General features: G+C 37.9%; 1 pseudogene; it reads left to right on the top strand.

The window, feature by feature from the left end:
* Positions 1–3,254: 3,254 nt before the first annotated feature.
* LOC115523927 lies at positions 3,255–3,907 on the top strand (annotated as a pseudogene).
* The last annotated feature ends 18,599 nt before the right edge of the window (positions 3,908–22,506 follow it).

The following is a 22,506-nucleotide window of genomic DNA, read 5'->3' as shown; positions in this document are numbered from 1 at the left end:
ATCTTCCATGTCCATGGTGGGTGATCTCTTTGGTCCATTACCTGTCCAGAGTATGAATCTCAGTAGTTGGTAGGTGAATTTGACTCTTGAGATAAGTCACAATACTCAGTCCTAAGCCTTGTTCCCAGAGAAATAGCAATGTGGAAGATTGTATTTTCTGGAAAAAAAAAATCTCCCATTCTTCATTCTCTTCTACAGTGTGACCTTGCAAATAATTTATCAAGAGGTGGCATTTATTTCCCTTCCCCTTGAATTTGAGTGGACCCGTGACCGCATTGATGAATAGACTATAGCAGCAATGACATTCTATGACTTCTGAGGCTAGACCATAAAAGATGATGTGGCCTCTGCCTTGTTCACTGAGACATTCACATTTAAAGCTCTGAACCATCCTATAAGAAGTCCAACTACTCAAAGGCCTCCATAATGTGAAGAAGTCAACCCCCATGAAAAGACTGAATACAGAAGCTTCACTTATCATACCCAGCCAACCTTCTGCCCAACAACCAGCACCAACACCAGGACATGAGTAAAGAAGCCATCTTTGAAAATGGATTCTGTAGCTCTCAGCCATGTAAGATTTCCCAGCTGAAATCCCAGACATCACAAAGCAAAGAAATATCTCTCTAGTATGTCCTTATTGAATTGCCAAACCAAAGAATTTGGGGCATAATAAACAGCTGTTATTTTAAACCACTAAGTTTGGAATGGATCACTACACAGCAATTGTAAATGGAACAGAGGTTTAACCAAATTTTTCTGAGACCTCCAGGGACTGGGGTCTAGAGTCTTATTTCTAAATTCTGCTGCAAAGTGAATCATGTCAGAGCAAGGCTGGAGAATGCTAGTATCTAAATCCCAGCCTACTAGTTCCAGGTTGAGAGCTTACTCATTTGCTCTCAGGATGATGCATATTCAGAATCAGGGTTTGCCCACTTGGGGTGAGTTGTTTCTTGAGTCTATATTTTTCCAATCAAGGCCATAAAACCTCTCCAGCCACTTTGGAGTGAAGGATCAAGGGCACCTGGGTGGTTCAGTCGGTTAAGCATTTGACTTTGGCTCAGGTCACGATCTCACAGTTCATGAGTTCGAGCCCCACTTCGGGCTCTGTGCTGACAGTCTGCTTCCAATTCTGTGTCTCCTTCTCTCTCTGCCCCCACTTGTGTGCTCTCTCTCTCTCTCTCAAAAATAAACATTAAAAAATTAAAAGAGAGAGAGAGAGAGAGAGAGCCTACAGAAAAGACAGCCATGCCCGCTGCATCTCTGAGCAACTGACACAGCCAAACTTCAGACTGAGCCTGGTTCAGTTACTTTTGCTTCACTTTGTGTTTTCTGAAAGTATGCTCTGCTCAGTTGCTTTTGTAATTTTATTTTTTCACTGGACAACTTGAGGAAAAAAAAAAACCTATAAAGGGGTTGAGGGAGCAGCCGTTAAAAATACCAATTGTGTCAAATAATTCATTGCTCCCCAAAATACAATTTAGCTGACAGAAACTGAAATGAAGTCAAATTTTGTATGGTCTTCCATGTTCTTACGTGCACTGCTCCTTTTGGGTCCCTAAAGCAACATTTCTCTAAGTCTTCTTTGACTGCAACAGGGAGAAAAACATCCATGAGCCTGTGTTATACTTTCCTCTTTCAAAGTAATTGTTTAGAATATCACCCCAGTAAATTCAGAAGGTATTCTTTAAAGTGTTACTTCTTACTTCCAATATGAGTAACTCACACAACTATAAAAGCCCAGCTCCCCATAAAAGATGACTATGTGCTAACAGACATTATTTGATTGTAAAACTCTGAAGTTGCTGAGTGGGTTGCAGAAGGATGCCAAAAGGATCCTTTGAGGGAAAATGACTTTTCCATCTTTTCCTGAAATTGCTTGTTTTCACTTTGGAAGGAAGATGCAAGTGTCTCAGCTTCACAGTTTGAGGGACTTTACCTTAGAGGCAAGAATTCTAGCTATCAGAATCCCAGGATAGTAGCACTAATCAAAAGGCCTCTCATTGGGAGACATAAGCATCCCCATGAAAGATAAGAGCACAAGTTCCTTGTGCATTGTGCTGACAATGATATTTGCCTCCTTCTAGAATAAGAGTCCATCTTAGGTTTTTCAGAAGTCTGCTTATTTCTAGAAATAAAATCCACATTACTTCTGTTAACAGGAATGTTCTGACAACTTATAACTTTGCTTTTAATGGCTTTCAAATCTTATAGAGGAATATTCTGAGGTGAGGAATTATTACTGAAAGAATCCTATTACCAGGAAACTGGGACCCTATAGAGATGGTTACTTATGTGGTAGCTAGCCTCCAAGGATATTCTCTAGCAGTCTCTTACCTGCTATTTGCACAAACCAAGCCTGCATGCTCAGACCATTGTCCCGGGAATCTGTGCTGGATTCCATCAATTTGACCAATTGAATAATGAGGAAGTAGAGTTTTGGTAACCCCTTACTCCCTCTAGGAGCCTTGAGCTGCCATGTAAGAAATCCAACTTACCCTGCTGGAGAGAAAGATGAGATGCCAGGTGGAGAGAAAGATCACACGCAAAACACCAGCGTGCAAAATAACTGTTTATCAGCACTGTGTTTCATCAAATTATTGAACTTTCCCTGAACTCCAAATTCTGAGTTTGTAAAAATGAGAATACCAATTTCACACACATGAAAATCAAATGAAATCATTCTCTCTTCTTTAAGTTTATTGAGTACCTACTAGGTGCAAGTCACTGAAGATACAACAGTAAATAAATAATGAACATTGCTTTATAACAGCCTACATTCTAGAAGATGAATATAAATCCCTGAACTTAGTCTCAGACTATACTTTAAAAAGTTAATAATGATAATAATATGGTCTCAAGTTATACAGGGCACTGAGGGACTATAATAACTGTACATATAAGACATAATTCTTGGATTCTTAAATATAGAGAACAAACTGACGGTTGCTGGAGGGTTGTTGTGGGTGGGGGATGGGCTAAATGGGCAAGGAGCATTAAGGAGGACACTCAATGGGATGAGCATTGGGTGTTATATGTAAGGGGATGAATCACTGGATTCTACTCCTGAAATCATTACCATGCTACTTGCTAACTAACTTGGATGTAAATTTTTTAAATATATATAAAATAAAAAAATACTGATGTATAAAAATATTTGGTCTTGGCAATACATTGAGTTCCACAGAGACAGCCCCAGGGCAAGCGAGAGCCAGATGGGGCACTGGGAGACTCTGTGCTTCGCTGGGGAAAATAATTAAACATGGGCAGAGGAGATCCTAAGAAGCCGAGAGGCAAAATGTCATGATATGCATTCTTTGTACAAACTTGCTGAGAAGAGAGCAAAAAGAAGCACCCAGAGGCTTCAGTCGGCTTCTCGGAGTTTTCTAAGGAGTGCTCAGACAGGTGGAAGACCATGTCTGCCAAAAAGACAGGAAAATTTGAAGACATGGCAAAGGTAGACAAGGCCTGTTATGAAAGAGAAATGAAAACTTATATCCCTGCTAAAGGGGAAACAAAAAAGAAGTTCAAGGACCCCAATGCACCCAAGATGCCTCCTTTGGCCCTTTTCTTGTTCTGTTCTGTTCTGAGGATCGCCCAAAAATCAAAGGGGTGCATCCCAGCCTGTCCATTGGTGATGTTGCAAAGAAACCAGGAAGAGACGTGGTATCACAGCCATGCATATGACACACAGTCCCATGAAAAGAAGGCTGTGGAGCCGAAGGACAGACAGGAAAAGGATGTTGTTCCATACCGAGGAAAGGAAAGCCTGATGCGGCCAAAAAAAAAAAAAAAAAAAAAAAAAAAAAGAGTCATCATGGCTGAAAATAGCAAGAAAAAGAAGGAAGAGGAGGAAGATGAAGTGGAGGAGGAAGAAGAGGAAGATGAAGATAAAAATGATGAATAAGTTGCTTCTAGAGCAGTTGTTTTTCTTGTTCATAAAACATTTACCCCCCTGCACACAACTTGCTCCTTTTAAAGAAAAAAAAAAAAAATGAAATGTAAGATTGTGGAAAAAATTAAATAAATAAATAACTCTTGTCTTCAAGGAATTATTAATCTAAAGTCTGGGATTATGATGCCTCCCGCTTTGGTTTTCTTCTTCTAGTTAAAAATCTAGGACAACACAAAAAATAATAATAGTGACTGCATATTATTATGTTCTAAACCCTACAAATGCTGCCCAAGAAATTTAAAAACTGGAAAATGAAGTGTGGGGTAGTCTTTCAACGCTTGACGGAGGTAAGAACAAGACAAGTTTTAGTAGGACTGTGGGTTTTGCAGAGGTAGGGATTATGGGAAGGTGATTTAGATGGGAAACAACTTAAGCAAAGTCATAACTAGAAGAGTGTTGTCAGTAGAACTTTCTGCCCAGTGTTATATATGTGCTATATATGTGTGTAATATACTAGCCCCTAGCCACATGTGACTATGGCACAGTTGACATGTGGTCAGTGTGACTGAGGAACTGAATTTTTAATTTATTTCATTTAAATTAATTTTAATTTAAATAACCACTTGTGGCTAGTGGTTACCATACTGTATGGCATATGCTCAAAGGACTTGGGGAAAACCAGCCATGACTTTTTCTGTTACTGTGAGTGATGTCAACCAAGCTCACCTGAGATATTAAGATCATTTGCCTCCCACTGCTTCACCCTAACGATCCACTCCAAAGTATAAAACAGACTGCCAAAAATAAATCTTTCCCTGCAACATAAGTCCCAAGCAACCTCATGAGTTGCCAAAGTTTATTTCTATTCTCACATCTGCACCTTGGGTTTATCTTGACCAATGGTTTCTCCCTTCAAAGGAGTGCTGTTTCCTATAAAATCCTGAGAAGAATGAAAATATTTAAGAGATAACCTAACAGGGGTATCTGGGTGGCTCAGTCAGTTAAATGTCCGAGTTCAGCTCAGGTCATGATCTCCCGGCTCATGGGTTTGAGCCTTGCGATGGGCTCTGTGCTGACAGCTCAGAGCCTGGAGCCTGCTTCAGATTCTGTCTTCCTGCCCCTCTTGAATTCGTGTGCGCTCTCTCTCTGTCTCTCTCTCTCTCTCTCTCTCTCTCTCTCAAAAGTAAACATTAAAAAAGGAAGAAGAAAGAAAAGAGAAAAGAAAAGAAAAAAGAAAAAAAAGAAAAGAAGAAAAAAAAAGAAACAAACTAAAAACATCCAGGAATGAAGAAAACAATTAAAAGCTTTTAGTATGTATCAGTTTCCTTGGTTACAGGTAATAAAGAAAAGGGGAAGGAGCAGAAACATTTGAAACACAGATAGTTTGAATAAAAAATCAAACCAGATAAAGGATTTAAAGCTCAGAGTAACATTTAGGCCACTAGCAAAGCAGAGTGAGAAAATGAGGCAATTACCCTGATGGTCCAAAGCAAAAATGAAATCTTTCACCTGGAAACAGCCAGGTAATTCCAAGTGAACGCATTTTTTGGTTATTGTTTTCTGTTGAGTTGAGCTAATTGCCAGGGCTTATTTTCTCAACGTATTCTTAAGTATAGCTATAGATAAGAAAAGTGCATGGGGCACCTGGGTGGCTCAGTCGGTTAAGGGTCTGACTCTTGATTTCAGCTCAGGTCACAATCTCACACTTCGTGAAATCAAGCCCTACACTGATCTGCACTATCACTGCAGAGCCTGCTTGGGAGTCTCTCTTCTTCTCTCTCTCTGCCCCTTCCCCACTTGTACTCTCTCTTTCTCTGTCAAAATAAATAAAGTTAAAAAAAAAAAAACAAAAAACCTAAAGAAAAGTGCAGAAGGACCGGTCAGGAACTGGAGTCTGCCTGTGATGAATATGATGGGCCCCAAGAGGCTTCGGATGATGCCTCACGCCCAGCTGTCAATATTAGGTGTACGAAGGCAGGAGTCTGGAGCCAAGGAGGGGGCTGTAATTGCAAAAGCAGCGGCAGCAGCACCCATCCACGTTACTGCTTATGTTCACATTAGTAGGCACTGGCAGGCCCATTCTGCATTACTTGTCCTATTTCTCTCCAACAGTCCTAAGAGAAAGTCTCATTAGAATGTGGAAAACATACATCCGGATGCCCTGATGCAGAGAATGTCCTCCAGAGAGAAGTGTATTTGGTAGACTAGTTAGTGAGGAGGAGAAATAAACCAGACAACAAAAAAGAAACTCCAGAATCAGTTTGGGTATATTGTCTTGGATTCGAAATTCCTGTCTGCCAACACCCAGCAGATCTGGGACACCAAAGTGGGTGCTATAGTAAATTATACTAGAAAGAACTCTCAAGTGATAGATTAGCCCCAGTGTAGGGCAGGCAGCTGAGACTGGCTTTGCCCTCTAGCAGGTTAAAAGGCTGATCACAGTGGAGCGAGGCTCTCCATGTGTACATTAACCACAAAAGAATCCCCCTCACTGTTCAGCACATTGTGCTGGAGCAGTCAGATTTCCAGAAATAGACTTGCCCAAATCCCCTTTTTATATTTTCCAGAGCTGAAGCTGAACTTTCAAGGGGCATGACTTTGCTTTTATTTTTCACTCTTCTTTTTATAGATGACTGAATTTCCTAGTGTTGCTTTCAGATCAGATGTTATTTTGGGCACAACTCAAAGAAAGCCATCCATATACATTGAGAAGCAGTGGGTGGCAGAAAAGTTCAGCTTCATTCCTGATTAAGCAAAGAGACACATCAGGGGGTGATGGAGAGGGGGAGAAGTGCTAAAGGCTCCAAAGTCATTGGAAGGGACAAGTGTTTCACTATAGAGGATGATGCTGGCTGATGTTCAAAGTCTACCAGGTTTTAAAGAAGGATTTTCAGTTTCTCAAATACCAGATTTATTGTTCACATTTGCTCTTATCACAAACAAATTTAATCATTACTCCTTGAAATTAAATTTTTTAACAAAAAAAGCCATGGTTTTGTGGCTAAACCCTGAGTTAACCTTATCTTAATAGCATAGCAACTCTCCAGTCCTAGTTCATAACTTATGGTCAAAATCCCATTCCTCCCTCTTCTTGACCTCCTCCTCCCTGTCCTTCCTCTCATCTGCCAGGAGATATTTGTTTAGGAATTTTTTTTTAATTTTTATCAAATATATTTTCTTTCCTTCCAAGATACTCCTTCTCCCCAATTATGTAGTTTTCAACAAAAAAACTACAAATATATATATATATATATATATATATATATAACACAAAGAACTAATTTCTATAGAAAAATGTTATACTGTATTTGAATATATATTAATGTACACATAAATAAAACATTGATGCTATAAAAAATAAAACTAACAAAAAATAAGGTTCATGTTTGAGAAACACCTTCCCTTCAGGGAGAAAGTTATTTACGCTTTGATTTTCTTCATTAAAAGAAAATGTTACAGAAAATTTCAAAATGGAGAAAACAAGGAAAGGGATTTACATGAAATCTTCCTTCAACGCCAGCACATGGAGAAACCCAAGAGATTATTTGTTAAGCCCGAGACCTTGTGCAAAACCATTAGCTTATTGTCTCATTTTATTTTCATAATCACACACTGAGGGGAAGGTGGGGATCAGGCAGATAAATAACTTTACCGAAGAACAGATCATAATCAGATCTGATTACAGAATTTACACTCAAAAGCCTTCTGTTTGACCGTAAGGAGAAAGAAGCATTTCCTTTTTTCTAATATTTATTTATTTTTTAGAGAGAGAGACAGAGTGCAAGCAGGGGAGAGGCAGAAAGAGAGAGGAAGACACAGAATCTGAAGTAGGCCCCAGGATCTGAGCTGTCAGCACAGAGCCCTACACGGGGCTCGAACCCACGAACCACGAGATCATGGCCTGAGCTGAAGTCGGATGCCCAACCGACTCAGCTACCCAGGCACCCTGAGGAGCAAATTCAATGTTTGAAGATTTTGATATAATGACCTCAGCACAGGTTGGGGGTGGGGGCGTGGATCCTGCTACTTCCAGGAACTTACCCGCACTAGCACACTACAAGTCATTATTTTCTCTTTGTTGGTTCCAAGGTATATCGAAGAAACAGTATCACTTTAATTTACTCCCCAGGGATGAAATAACAACACATGTTGGCATCTTGAACCTGCTGCAATGAACTGAATTTTTTTTTCCTTCCTTGGAAGTCTAATCCATCAGGGAACCACCTGGGACAGCACACACACGCACTCTAACATCACTTCTCAGCTGCCATCTTCCCATACAAGCTCCTAAACTGGATTCTAGGCAAAGAAAATGTGTTTGTGCTTGGGGAAAAAGTAACAACAGCAACAACAACAAAAGGAACAACCATAGCAGCCTACCCACACATCCATCTCAAGAAGCCAAAATCAAATGAGGTGAATAACTGAGAATGGGCTTCATATATTCAGACCTAGAGTTAAAAAAAAAAAAAAAAAAAAAAAAAAAAAAAAAAAAAAAAAAAGATTTTCACCTACTTCATGATATGTAATGAAAAAACTCAAGGTCTCATTGAAGATGTCTTAAAACAGGTGGGGAAGTAGTTAAACCCAAATATGTACCTGCTTTGTTGTCTTACCCTGTCTTAGATTCCAGAAAAACTTGAGAACTTGAGCTCCACTTTTCTCTTCGACATTCCTTGGTAGCAGAGTGGTAGACTCAGGATTAAAGACCGTTCTCTTGTTCTGAGCCATCCTTAAGAAGATGAAATATGATATCAAAATACTACTATTCGGGGGATGATGACAAGTTTGTGGATGATTTTTATCTTTATCATTTTTAATGGTCTCTAGTTCCTATTTCTAAATGATTGTCTTACGGATATTTTTAAAGATTGTTTCATTCTGAAAGGAGAGTTAAAATCCGCATGTAAGAAAATAAACAAGAAGAAGCTGATATGTTCCTATAACTTCAGGGATATCTAGGAAAAATATTTTAAGGCTTCATTGGGCCCTTATCCTTCTCAGGGCTGTGCCTTTGGGAATTCAAATCTTGGGCATTAATAGAATATTGTGGAAATCTCCCTGGAGCAGAAGGTAGCAAGTCCATTCAGTGGTGGGATGACCTTGAGCAAATCAATTAACTTCTCCAGTTCTTGATTTGATTATTAGAAAAAGATACACTGTATACACTCTAAAGACCTCTTTCAGTCCTAACTGTGCTCAAAATTCAATGCAATGCGCCATATTTAGACTGTAATGAATGCTGCTGCTTGAGATAATTAGGTATCTTTTGGGATTGCAAGATGGTAAATGGATGCTTGTTTCTCTCAAAGGATATTATTCCCCCATCTGCTAATTCCCTTGAGCCAAGATAATAATCATTAGTCCTTTCCTGAATTTGTTCTTGTCTCTTTTATTGCACATATAGTTTGAAAATGATGTACACTCTCTTATCCATTACTGGTAACAAGGCGCACAGTATTGTCTGTCCTCTCCCCATTTCTATAGTCAAATGATCATCACCCTTAACCTTCTGGAAAACACCACAGAACCTCAAAAGAACCCAAAAACAGAGTGGTTAGATGTAATGTCATAAATACTATGATAGCATAGTAGAAGACCATTTCTATATGGGCTGGCCAGAAAAGTCCTCTCTGAGGAAGAAGGATTTAAGCTAAGTGTGTTAGATAAAGAATTAGGCATGAGAAAGGCAAGGAAAGAACTCCCCAAGAGAAATGAACAGCATGTACTACGATCCTGAGGTAGGAAAGAAACTATCATATTCTAGGAACTCAGAGAAAGCCAATGTGATCAACAGGAGAGAAAACCAGATGAAATGAACTTGGAGAGTCAGGAAGGCCTGGTTTATACAACAAATTGTAGGCCTTGCTGTTTGCTGCTAAATGCAGCAAGAGCCATTGCATAGAAGTATGATGTCATCTGATCTGAGTCTTTGAAAGAAAAAGTACTCTGACTGCTATGTGGGAAAGTGATGTTGGGAGTGTAGGGTAGCAAGAATAAAAATGGGAAAAACTGTGGAAAAGATTCAGAGAATTCTGTGCAATAGCTTCAAGAAGAGTTGGCTGGACCACAATGGTGGTGATGGAGATATATTGGGAGATATATTTGAGATCTATCTTGAGATATATTGTGGAAGTAGAAACAACAGAACTTATTAATGGATAAGATGTGATGCCATGGGTGGCTGAAAAAGTGATGACTCAAGTAACAAAGAGATAAAGAAATCTAATGAGACAAGAAAAACTAGGAGAAACCCAACTGGACTACCTTTGTACAGATGATGTTTAAACAATGAATATAGATGGGTTCTCCTAGGGAGAGAAGACAGAGGAGGTTGGAGGACATGAGACCACTAGCAGGGACTATAACATTTTAGCAGAGAGCGAGATGGAATAAAGAAGTCAAAGGAAGCCAAGAGAGAATATTGTTCTGAAACCCAAGGGGGGGGGAAATATTTCAAGAGGGAAAAATAGTAAACCAGGTCTGATGCTACCCAGAAGTTTGACAAAATGAGCCCTGGAAAGTGACCAGTGCACATGGCAATATGGAAGTCATTGGTGACCTTAACAAAAGAATTTTTTAAGTATTTAATTAAGTTTTTAAAGGTATGCTAGGGAAGTCAGCTTTGGTGTATCAAGTAATGAATGGGAGGAGAGAAAGCAAAGACAACACACACATGCAATTCTTTTGTTTTTTAATTTGATTTTGAATAGAGAATACAGTCATATGACTCAAAATTCAAACAGTACAACAGAGTACACAGGGGGAAGTCTCCCTCCCACACGTGTCCCTATGCCCCACTGTTCTACCTGAGCCACTCTACTCCGATGTATGCAATGTGCTTGCCTTTTTTTGTTTCCTTTTTACACATATGGCAGTGTACTATATACACAGTCTGAGCCTTGCTTTTTTCACCTAAAAATGATCATAGAGATCATTCCGTATCACCATAAAGAGTCTTCTTAATCTTTTTTAAAAGCTCTAGTATTCTATTGAAAGGATCCAACCATTTAGGGGGTGCCTGGGTGGTTCAGTCGGTTAAGCATCCAACTCTTGATCTTGGCTCAGGTCAAGATCTCATGATTCCTGAGTTTGAGCCCCATGTCGAGCTCTGCACTGACAGCATGGAGTCTGCTTGGAATTCTCTCTCTCTCTCTTCCTAACCCTACCAGACTTGTGCTTAATTTCTCTCTCTGTTTCTCTCTCTCTCTCAAAATAAATAAGCTTAAAAAAATTAAACAAAGGATCTAAGTATTTAATTAGTCACTACTTGAGATTTTGCTATTAAAAACAGAGATGTAATAAATATCTTTGTATATATGTAATTTTGTAAATGTGTAGGTTTATCTAATGAATAAATCTGGATGTTGAATTGCTATCTCATAGAGTGTGATTTGGGAAAATACCATCAAATGATACAGATGCAGAAGACTTTCTTATTTGGGGTTGGAAAAGGTAGCCCAGAATTTTTCCAAACCTCTTAATCAAACTATGATGACAAGTCCCCTCCTTCACTCTTTTCTGCAATTGGAAAATTAGTTGGCACAGGGTACTATCTTTTAAAACATTCCAAATCATTCCACCTTTAAACATATTCCAAATCAGTTGTTAATAGAGAAATTGGTATTTCCTGAATGGGTAAAAGTTTTGTTTTCAGTACTCTGAGCATCATGAGATTAAAGAAGCAAAGTAGAAATTTTTGACAAAGTTACTCCTAAAATTAGACCAATTAAACAAAGCTCCAGGTAACAAATTTATACCCAAATGAGTTTCAGGGCATTTTCTTTTTATGTTCTATTAGTTTGTTTTTGTGAACGTAGAGGCTTTTTGTGCATAATGTTTGACATTGAAGGGGATGAGAAATCTAAAAAAAAAAAAAAAAATTAACTTTCTCTTTGTTTTGTTTGCTTTTCCATTTTTTTTGCAACTATTTTTTTTCCAGTTATGATTATGTTACATAGGATCATGACCTCCATCTTGCAAGAAGGTTCTCTCCCTTACTTGCTCTGAAGAAGCAAGTGGACATGAAGAAGCAAGGCCCATGTGGCAAGAATCTAAGGACAGTCTTAGGGAACAGAAGGTAACCTCAGTCAATACCAGCAAGGAATTGGATCCCTCCACCCTAACAACATCAAGGAACTTAATTCTTCCAACAAATACACAAGCTTAGAAGCAGATACTTCCTCACTTGAGTCCCAGGACTGTTTGATGCCTTCATTGCAGACTTGCAGAGGGCTAGCTGAGCTACAACTAGAAACTGGCAGATAATAAATTTGTGCTTTTTAAGCCACTACATTTGTGGTAATATTGTTATTCAGGAAATCAAATTAATACAGCATGATTTTCATAATTGGGAAACACTTAATTCTGCCATATTTCATAAATTAGAATAACTTTTAGTTCCAATTGTGACCCAGGTTTGAAAATTTTTTTAGTCTAGTTAACAAAGTCGTGATTTCCCTCTAAATAAGCTTCACTTTTATATTCAAAATATCAACTGTGGTAATTTTATGACACAAGTCATTTTGCATAAAATATCTTTCCATTTCAAAACATGGAAGGTAAATATAGATCTGAAGTGGATGCTAATAAGAGAAGTATATGCATTGCTCTGACTTTATTGCTTAATTCTGTCTTGTCTATGACTTCCAAACCTGCAGAAATTTTACTCCTCTGATTCAGGACCACAGAGTAGAATAGAAGAGTTGAAAAAAGAAACTAGTGTTTACTCTGTGCCTGCTATATTCCAAAACCTGGACTACATGCTGAACATATACCCTTTCCTTTAATTTTCACAACCACCCTGCAAGGTAGGTGTTAACTTTACCATTTTCCTGATAAAGAAACTGAGGCTCAGAGAACTGACATTACATACTTAAGGTATCACAAGTAGTAAATAACTGAGTCAGGTTTCATACCCACAGGGTGTTTGTCTCCCAGGCCCATGCTTTTCCCAATCTACCACTTTTAGAGAGTTGAATATTGTGTGTATATAACATACATCTGAATACTGCTAAATTCTGGGCAAGTAGCCCCAAGTCACACTAAGGAAAACATATATTTTAACTATTCCTGGTGGCACAGGCTGTTGGTATTAATTGAACATTACTGATTGGAGAGAGGAGGACAAGACAATCCTAGATGTGTAGAGAAAATTTTTAAACATCTTTTTCCTTAAATAGTTTATATTCTAATAGTCTTGGATCACTTGGGAAGAGACAAGAGAGGTGGGAGACCCAGGGAACCAAAGTACAGTGGAGCACTGACCAACAACATTGGTACCAACTAGGGGCTTGTTGGAAATGCAGAATTGGGCCCCGCTCACACCTACTGCATCAGACTCTGCATTAACAAAACTGGCAGGTGGTGCATATTAAAGTTGGAGAAGCACTGTGGTTGAGGGATTAAGAAATTCTTCCTCTCTATGGGACTGAATGTCATAAAAAGAAAGGAGCTGTTTTCTATTTAAATTTTAAATGGAAAAAATACATGGATGTTGATTTTTTTTAATTTATTTATTTGAGAGACAGAGAGAGAGAACCAGTGAGGGAGGGGAAAAGAGAGAGGGGGACTGAGGATCTGAAGCAAGCTCTGTGGTGACAGCAGAAAGCCCAACACAAGGTTCAAAGGCACTCACAAACCGTGAGATGGTGACCTGAGATGAAGTCGGATGCTTAACCAACTGAGCCACCCAGGTGCCCTCTGGATGTTGCTTGTTGGAGAACATTAGGATTTTAACAGACAACTCTTTAAAGTTATCCTGTTATCCTTAGAAATAGAAAGGGTCATGCCTGTAATTTCTCACTGGTTATCTCTAAATGATCCCCTTGTTTGCACAGCCACACCACGTTATATCCCAGTACCTATAAGCATATGTGGTTTGTGTTTTATTCTTTAGATGGACAGAAACAGCTATATTGCTGAGTAGGCAACCTACTATGCCTACTAAAGTTCCTCTTCGCTCATGGATTACAAAAGTAACCTGACCAAAACATTTTTGGTAACCCTAAGAGATCTAAAAAGATTCTTTTTGAAGAGGCAAGAAATAGAATGCTGTTTGCCAGTCACCTAGCAAAAACAGCTGAGTTTTTCCACCTTGCAGTGAATGCACTTAGAACAACTGCCAAGTTAACTACAATTAACGTTCAAATGTTATTCTTTAATCTAAGTTGATATGAAAAACACAGCTAAACTCCGTTAGATTTGAAACGGTCCTGATAGAGAGTACATTCTTCATTATATTTTAACCAGGAGCTCTATTAATTACACAATTCAAAATGGACCCTTGATAGCTTGATTAAAAGGTTTCTTGCTTTATGTTGTGACACTCCCTCCCATGTGGTTTCCAGTTTTATTATCAGGGGAACTCTTTCTTTAATCACTGTTTGCTAGGAAGGCCATTCTGGGTTAAAACTTGAATTTCCAAGGATTTATTTCAAACCACTTTAAGAGATTTGGCATTTGAAAGGATTTATGTGCCAAAGGGTCACAGTAAGAACAAAGTAAAAATTCTTGAATCCCAAAGAAATCAAATGTCTTCTGGTTTCCCTTCTCTCTACATTATTTAAACCCCTTCACTGTAAAAGCTCCAATGTACATATTATCGCTAATAATCAAAATATAGTTTAAGCCTCATAACTGTCTTTCTGATTTTTTAGGAAGTTTCATATTATTGAGTACAAGTAACATGAAGGTGAAATATTTATTATTTGTGTGTTTTTCTCTGTATTCTGATTCAAACCACTACCACCACAAATGAAATACTTTTTCCTTTTTTAAAAGAGTTTTTTTTTTTTTAAATTTTTTTTTCAACGTTTATTTATTTTTGGGACAGAGAGAGACAGAGCATGAACGGGGGAGGGGCAGAGAGAGAGGGAGACACAGAATCGGAAACAGGCTCCAGGCTCTGAGCCATCAGCCCAGAGCCCGACGCGGGGCTCGAACTCACGGACCGCGAGATCGTGACCTGGCTGAAGTCGGACGCTTAACCGACTGCGCCACCCAGGCGCCCCTAAAAGAGTTTTTAAACTAACAAATTTTAACATATTTTATGTGGAAAGCAAATTTTTAAAAAATTTACTTTAAAGTCTACTTTAAAAAAGCTACTTTTTTTGGCTGTGTTTCCATCCAGTCTTTTTATATATTTATTGGTATGTATACATATGTGTGGGGGGGGGAAGAGTATTGTTATAAAATTAATGCATATTTATTATACAAGAAAACCTAAGTTTGAAAGTTAACATTCCCCATAATCCCACACCAAAGACAACCATCACTGATAGTTCTATTATTCCATTATTCTCTTCCATATTCTAATCATACATTTATTCATTTAATATTTACTGAGTATCTACTATATATCAGGCACCGTTTTCTATACAATAAAAACTATAGCACAAAAAAATTGACAAAATCTCTTCCTCCATGGTGCTTATACTGTAATGGACAGAAAAAAATAAATAAGCAAAACTATATAGCATGTTAAGTGGTGTTCATTGCTACAGAGAAAAAGCAATGAAATAAAACCTGAAATTTAAATTTTTGGTGTTTTGAATCCTGACTTTTTTCCATACTTAACCTTAAATATAATTATATCTATGTTATTAACATAATTTAAAGTCAAATTTCAAAATGTAGAAATCTCACAGTTTACTACTCACCCATTATTAAGCATTTGTATTTTTCCTAATTTTCCACTGTTTTAAACAACTTGTAATTGCTTTTAATTATTCCATATATGAATATGTGGTCTTCCTACCTAGTTTTTAATCAACTCAAATACAAGTATGATGTCACCTTCAATCTTTATGTCCCAAGAGTGATTCCCCTGTACAAAGCTCCCTACTCATCTACATTTAGTGAGTGCTTTCTGAATAATAAACACACACCCTAATGATAAGTTAAAAATTAATTATAGAAATATAAGTCCTCAAGGGACACTGAACTAACACTGAAAGTAGCTCCAGGCTAACCCAGGCTTTCTACAAATGGTAGAATAGGGACACACCAGCCTTTGAGATAACTACAGATAGAAAGCTTCTAGCCTTCTAGTCATATCACTGGGGAAAGAGGCAGAAGTCTTCTTGAGCCTGTGAAGCACAATGCCAGTGACTTACAAAAGCTCTTTAATAGTAAATATGCTCTTCCACTAAAAACCCATATGTCATATGTTAACTTGATAGAAAAGCCTGAAATAAGATGGGGCACACTGTGTGGGTGAGAGGAAGGATAAAAGGACCTACAGATCTTCCTATGTAGAAATGTTTTGAGTCAGATTGATTCTCATGTCAGAGGTGACTTATCTGTATTGCTACCGGAAGACGGTAAGAGGAACCAGATCGCTGCCAAGTAGCTACTGTGTACCAGGCATGCTAGGAGGCACTGGGACAGACAATGGTTCCTCATGGCGTTTAGAGATTGGAAACAGAATGGAAGTGGGCAATGGGGAAGGGAGGCGGACAACCACAACATAAGCAAACAAATAAATTATTGAAAATTGTAGTAAGTACTCCGACACAGATCCTGGGAGTCATTTGGTGGAGACAGGTGTTTACGTAAAGTAATAGCATTTCTGATGAGAAGACACTAGACCTGAGATCTGAAGAGTAAAATAAGTCATCCACACAGAGAGCAAGGACAGGGTGTAGAGTGACAGGAGGAAGAATGATCCAAGTAAAGGCCACAGCATGGGCTTGGTTGTGAAGAAGCCAATTTAACCTCAAAATGGTTTCCCACTCTCCTTTTTTCATTTGCACAACCCAGGTGTTCCCATCCTGGCTTCCTGCTTCAGCCTATTTTCAACAGCCTGTTTCCCAATTAAATTTTAACTTGTGTTTCAGTGACTTCGCATCCTGCTCTCTAACAAAACAATTAATTTTGATGTACTCAGACTAGATTAAGTCCCATGTGACACAATCTTTTTGCAGGTTTTAATTTTTCTCTGTAACACCAATCACACATGTGCTGTGTGTGTGTATGTGTGTGTGTGTACAGTTATCTGTAAAAAAAAAAAAAATTCTAAGCCATATTTCCAAAGTTCAGCTAGGGGTAATATTTATCTATTTATATTCAGTCAAAGAATACCTAAACATTCAATGATCACAGGAAAACTTCACCTTAATATTTAAATGTTGATAATCTCTCAGAAAACCAAGATTCTGTATCTGTTTTTAAATTACACTGTTACTTATTTACTTGGAAAATAAGTTTTAAAAGTAAAAGGTCCTTTGATATTTTCTTGATGCAGAGAAAAATCCTCATAGCTTTTTTAAATAGCTGGATTCATTCAAATTTATTAGTAAGGTTAATGAATTAATTATTACAAAGTCAATGCATAAAACCAACTTTCTATTGCAAACTTACAAATTAAAATGAACAAATACAATTTTTCCCGCCACAAACATTGTAACAAATGAATTTTCCCACAACATTCAACTCGGGCTTACAACCCAGTCCTTGAATTATTACAATAAAGTTTTCAACTATGTAGGAAATCTCTGGAAACAGACATAAATTCAACAAAACAAATTTGATTTAACTTCAGCATCATGGTAAATACTATGGAAGTGTTCACTTTTTAATGTGTTGTCAATGCAAACAAAATGTAATGCTTAATAGTGACCTTTAAATTGTCAAAAGTTCTCATGTCCATTGTTTTCTCCAGGTTCCTAGTACTGCAGATAATAGCCTCCAATCTCAACTTAATTTTTACTATTTTTATTAAATATTTAATAGATACAAAGGAATAATTATACAACATTTGTAAAGCATAAAGAGGAACAACAGAGGAACTCGTTTGTGTCCATGCATTCATCAAGTTATTTAAGAAATAAAACACTTCTGGGGCACCGGGGTGGCTCAGTCCATTAAGCATGCGACTCTTGGTTTCAGCTTAGATCATGATCTCACAGTTTGTGGGATCAAGCCCCGCATAAGGCTCTGCGCTAACAGCGGCATTCTCTCTCTCCTCTCTCTGCTCCTCCCCCGCTCATACATTCTCTCTCTCTCTCTCTTTCTCAAAATAAATAAACATTAAACAATAAACATTAAACAATAAACAACAAACATTAAAAAAAATAAAGTTGGGGTGCCTGGGTGGTTCTATCAATTTAGCGTCCATGCATCAGATGGGCACCAAGAGTCATTCATTGCTTATATTACTCGCAGATAACTACTTGTTGATTTCTCCTCAGAATTTCTTATCTTAAATATATAAATAAGGAAATAAAATGTATTAACATTTTATTTAGCATCAGGAGACTCTAGAATAGCTTATATTAACAGCTGGTTATTTTTTAATATTCTCCCTTTCTTCCACAAGTTTCATGAGGAATGACCATGACTTTTCCATTACTGTATCCCAAAATGCCCGGCTCAGTGTCTGGCATATGAAGATGCTCATTAAATATTTGCTGACTAATGACAAATAAGGTAATCGGTTCAAGACATAGCTCCCAAGGGGCAATATACTTGATTTTTAATAATAGTACGTAAATTTTTCAATATTCAAAAGTGTTGTCATTATTCCAAATGCACATCAATCCCTTATTTTGAGACTCATTCTATTATATTATAATTAATAATGTATCTCATTTTTAAACAAAGGCAAATAAATCCCAATCTACTTCCAGCTGCCTCCAGACAACCAGTGTTCTCTCTTTAAATTCTAGAATACCAGCCAAAATTAAGGAGCCATGATATTATAACAAGTCTCTATTGCCTAATCACCAAAGAATTTCTTTCAGGCTCTTTTGAAATATTGAAAATAATTCAGGACTGCCCACCAAGGTTCTTCTCTGTGCTCAACTTAAATTAATCCCTTCTGCTTATATGCCTACTACAACCTTCAAAATTGCCCTCAACCCTATTCATACAAAAAAATTATCTTCACATTTATTACTCTGAACTGCCTTCTTCTTCCTCACCCTCAAAGCCTCTTCCTGCCCTTACAATGCTGCCAAAAGAGAAAAGGAGTATTACTGTCCCATGGGCCCAGTTAAAAGGAGAATTACTAGTTTTAAGAATATAACCTTTCCCGGGGCGCCTGGGTGGCGCAGTCGGTTAAGCGTCCGACTTCAGCCAGGTCACGATCTCGCGGTCCGTGAGTTCGAGCCCCGCGTCGGGCTCTGGGCTGATGGCTCAGAGCCTGGAGCCTGTTTCCGATTCTGTGTCTCCCTCTCTCTCTGCCCCTCCCCCGTTCATGCTCTGTCTCTCTCTGTCCCAAAAATAAATAAAGGTTGAAAAAAAAAAATTTAAAAAAAAAAAAAAAAAAGAATATAACCTTTCCCAATGCAGACCTTTTCAAAACTTCAATTTTGTAAATCCCATAAAACATCACACCTCACTAATTTTGTTATGTACCTACCAACACTGGGTAGTTTTTTTTTTCTTCTATTATTAAAGGAACTCCAGGATATTCAACTTTTCAGAGATCTGAATTGTTCTCAGCCCTGAAATTAGTTTATTTAAAGACAGATAAAGCGAATTGCTTTTCCTAAGAAATCAGCTTGAAAGATAGGGAGAAAAATAAAACTCCCACTCTCAAAAAAAGAAACAAAGAAAATCCTCACTGTTTAAAAATATAAGTGTTAAGGCTTTTATGTACCAAGGATGCTTCTACACTTGAATAACAAGAGTCATTTATTTTAGCACTTGTGTTCAACATTTGGGAAGAACTTACATCTTCAGTAGCACTATCTCCTTTCTGCAGCTTCTCCACTTCTATCGTTTGTGTTTTTTCTGGGCCCTCCGCGTCACCAGAGCTTCAATTTGCTACTCTCTAAGAACTTATTCCTCACCCAGAATTCCAGAAGAGTTATAGAAGTTACCCCTAATCTGTCCCCAGAATGACAGTACAGGGGGTATCTAACTCTTAAAGTAGACACGTGAGCACCAACTGTGATGTAGGGTTTTCTTTTAAGTGTCAGTGAATTTTGTGTGATATTCAGTTGGGCATGATTACAATTCAGTCTATTAACCATCAGAAGGCTACAGGGATATTGGTGCAATGGACATAACTTACATTACTGAAATTCTAACCCTTTGCTACTCAAAGAGTGGTGCAGGAACAGCAGCATGAGCATCACTTGAGAACCTGTTAGAAATGCAGGATTTCAGATCACATCCTAGTCGTCTTAAATAAGCAGCTTCATGTAAGCAAGGTTCCTGGTGATTCATAGTCACATTAGATTTTTAAGAAGCATTGGGGTTTTTTAAAATTGTAGATGACATACATACATAGTTTCAGGTGGATAACAAAGTGCTTTGACAATTCTATACATTATGCAATGCTTATCACAGTAAGTGTAATTGTTATCTGTCACCACACAACATTACAATGATATTGATTATATTCCTTAAGCTGTACTTGTCATCTCTGTGACTTATTTTATAACTAGAAGTTTGTACTTCTCAATCCCCACCACCTATTTCCTCCCCCGTTCTGACACTGATCAGTTTTTCCTCTGTATTTATATGTTTCTATTTTGTTTTGTTTATTTTTTTTAATCATCTCACACCAGTCAGAATGTCAAAAAGACAAGAAATAACAAGTGTTGGTGAGGATATGGAGATAAAGGAGCCCTCGTGATACAGTGGTAGGAAAGTAAACTGGTGCAATTACTATAGAAAACAGTATGGACGTTCCTCAAAAAATTAAGAATAGAAATACCATATGATCCACTAATTACACAAAACAAAAACACTAGTTCAAAAAGATATATGTACCTCTATGTTTCATGTTGTAGCATTATTTACAATAACCAAGATTTGGAAGCAGCCTAAGGGTCCATCGAAAGATGAATGGATAAAGAAGATGTGGTGTGTGTGTGTGTGTGTGTGTGTGTGTGTGTGTGTATGAATATTACTCAACCATACAAAAGAATGAGGTCTTGCCATTTGTAACAACAAGGATGGACATAGAGGGTATGATACTTATCTTTGTCTGACAGAGAAAGATAAATAACATGATTTTACTTGTATATAGAATCTAAAAACACACACACACAACACACACACACAACAGAGACGTATTGTTTTAGCTTACATAATCCATCAGAGCCAACAGTATTCAGAGCCATGCTACAAATGTGCCAACAACCACTATCCCTAACCTTTCATACAAAGCATGTGTCCTGTTTCTTCAACAGTGTTAGTAAATAATTACGTGTATTCTTTTTTTTACTATTATTCGAGGGAGAGAGCGAGTGGGGGAGAGGGACAAAGGAGACAAAGAGAGAATCCCAAATAAGCTCCATGCTCAGTGCAGAGCCTGATGCATGGCTCAATCCCACGCCTCTGGGATCATGACCTGAGCCAAAATCAAGAGTCGGATGCTCAACCAACTGAGCCATCCAGGCACCCCTACCTATTCTTTTTTTTATATTTTATTTATTTTTAAGAGAGGGAGCACAAGCAGGGAAGGAGCAGAGAGAAAGGGAGACAGAGGATCTGAGTCAGGCTCCATGCTAACAGCAGCAAGCCCAATGCAGGACTTAACTCACAAACCATGAAATCATGACCTGAGCTGAAATCAAGTCAGGTGCTCAACCGACTGAGCCACCCAGGCACCCCCACAGTTTTAGAATATTTTTTTCTAATAAACTCTCTGGCAAAAGTACTTCTCCCATGTTTCAAATAATTCTAAGAAATCTGGGAAGGGGATATGCTTCTCAAAACACTCAGTGAAAATAATTACTGGGGGAATTCATGAAAGAAAAATCATCAAGGCATTAGAGTAATAAAAGGGGGGAAAGTATGACATGTATTATGACTAGGTTTCTTAAAGAAGGAAAGATGAGAAATCAGATGGATATCAACATCCTGAATATCCTGGTTTCTTGTACCAGCCATTTGAGGTCAGATAATTAAGCAAATGCTCTCGAGAAGTATTTTTTCCAGACACTTGTACCAAACTTCTTAGATCCTGCTAATGTCAGAAGGAATCATGAAGGGACAGACAGAAGCTCTAAAATGGAACAGTAATTACAGTAAAAGAGCATAACTATAACTTATAATTACCTGTTTCTCAAGAGTTTTTCTTTCCTTCCTTTTCTAGAGCTCTGACCCCTTCTGAGGTACAGTAATTATAAATACTAGGGAAGAAAGACAGATTTAAAGGTTATCTGTCAGGAGGAGGGGCATATACTTCACACATTTTTGTAGTTTCGTGAAAAGAGACTAAAAAACACAGTGAATGTCATCTTAAGAAATAAGTGCTTAAAGTCAGAATGAATTTAAATAATTTATTTAAATGTTACATTTCAGGGCAATACCTATAACTTCTAATGGATAATAAAGTAGCACAGAAAGTAGTTTCATTCCAAATAATCTGCTAAAGTTAAGGGATATCCAAAGAAAAGTTTGGTAGTCAGAAAGCAAATAAGAACACCCAGACAGCGAATCAGTTCTCTCAGCAGTAGTTTTCCATTTTAACCTCTACCCAATGAGGAGGTCACTCCATCCAAAGACATCCGATCTCTCTGCATCCTCTCCCTCGATACTCTCACTCTCTCACAACACTCATGTTGGTGTGGGCAACCCCCAAGTTCAGACTTCTTTTCCAATCTCTAATTCACATTTTCAGTGGCCTGCTAGATATTTTTACCCAGACA

The sequence above is a fragment of the Lynx canadensis genome, chromosome C2, assembly GCF_007474595.2.
Source record: "Lynx canadensis isolate LIC74 chromosome C2, mLynCan4.pri.v2, whole genome shotgun sequence".
Lineage (NCBI taxonomy): Eukaryota > Metazoa > Chordata > Mammalia > Carnivora > Felidae > Lynx > Lynx canadensis.
Note: the sequence above shows the minus strand (reverse complement) of the source record. Positions and strands in the feature narration are given on the sequence as shown.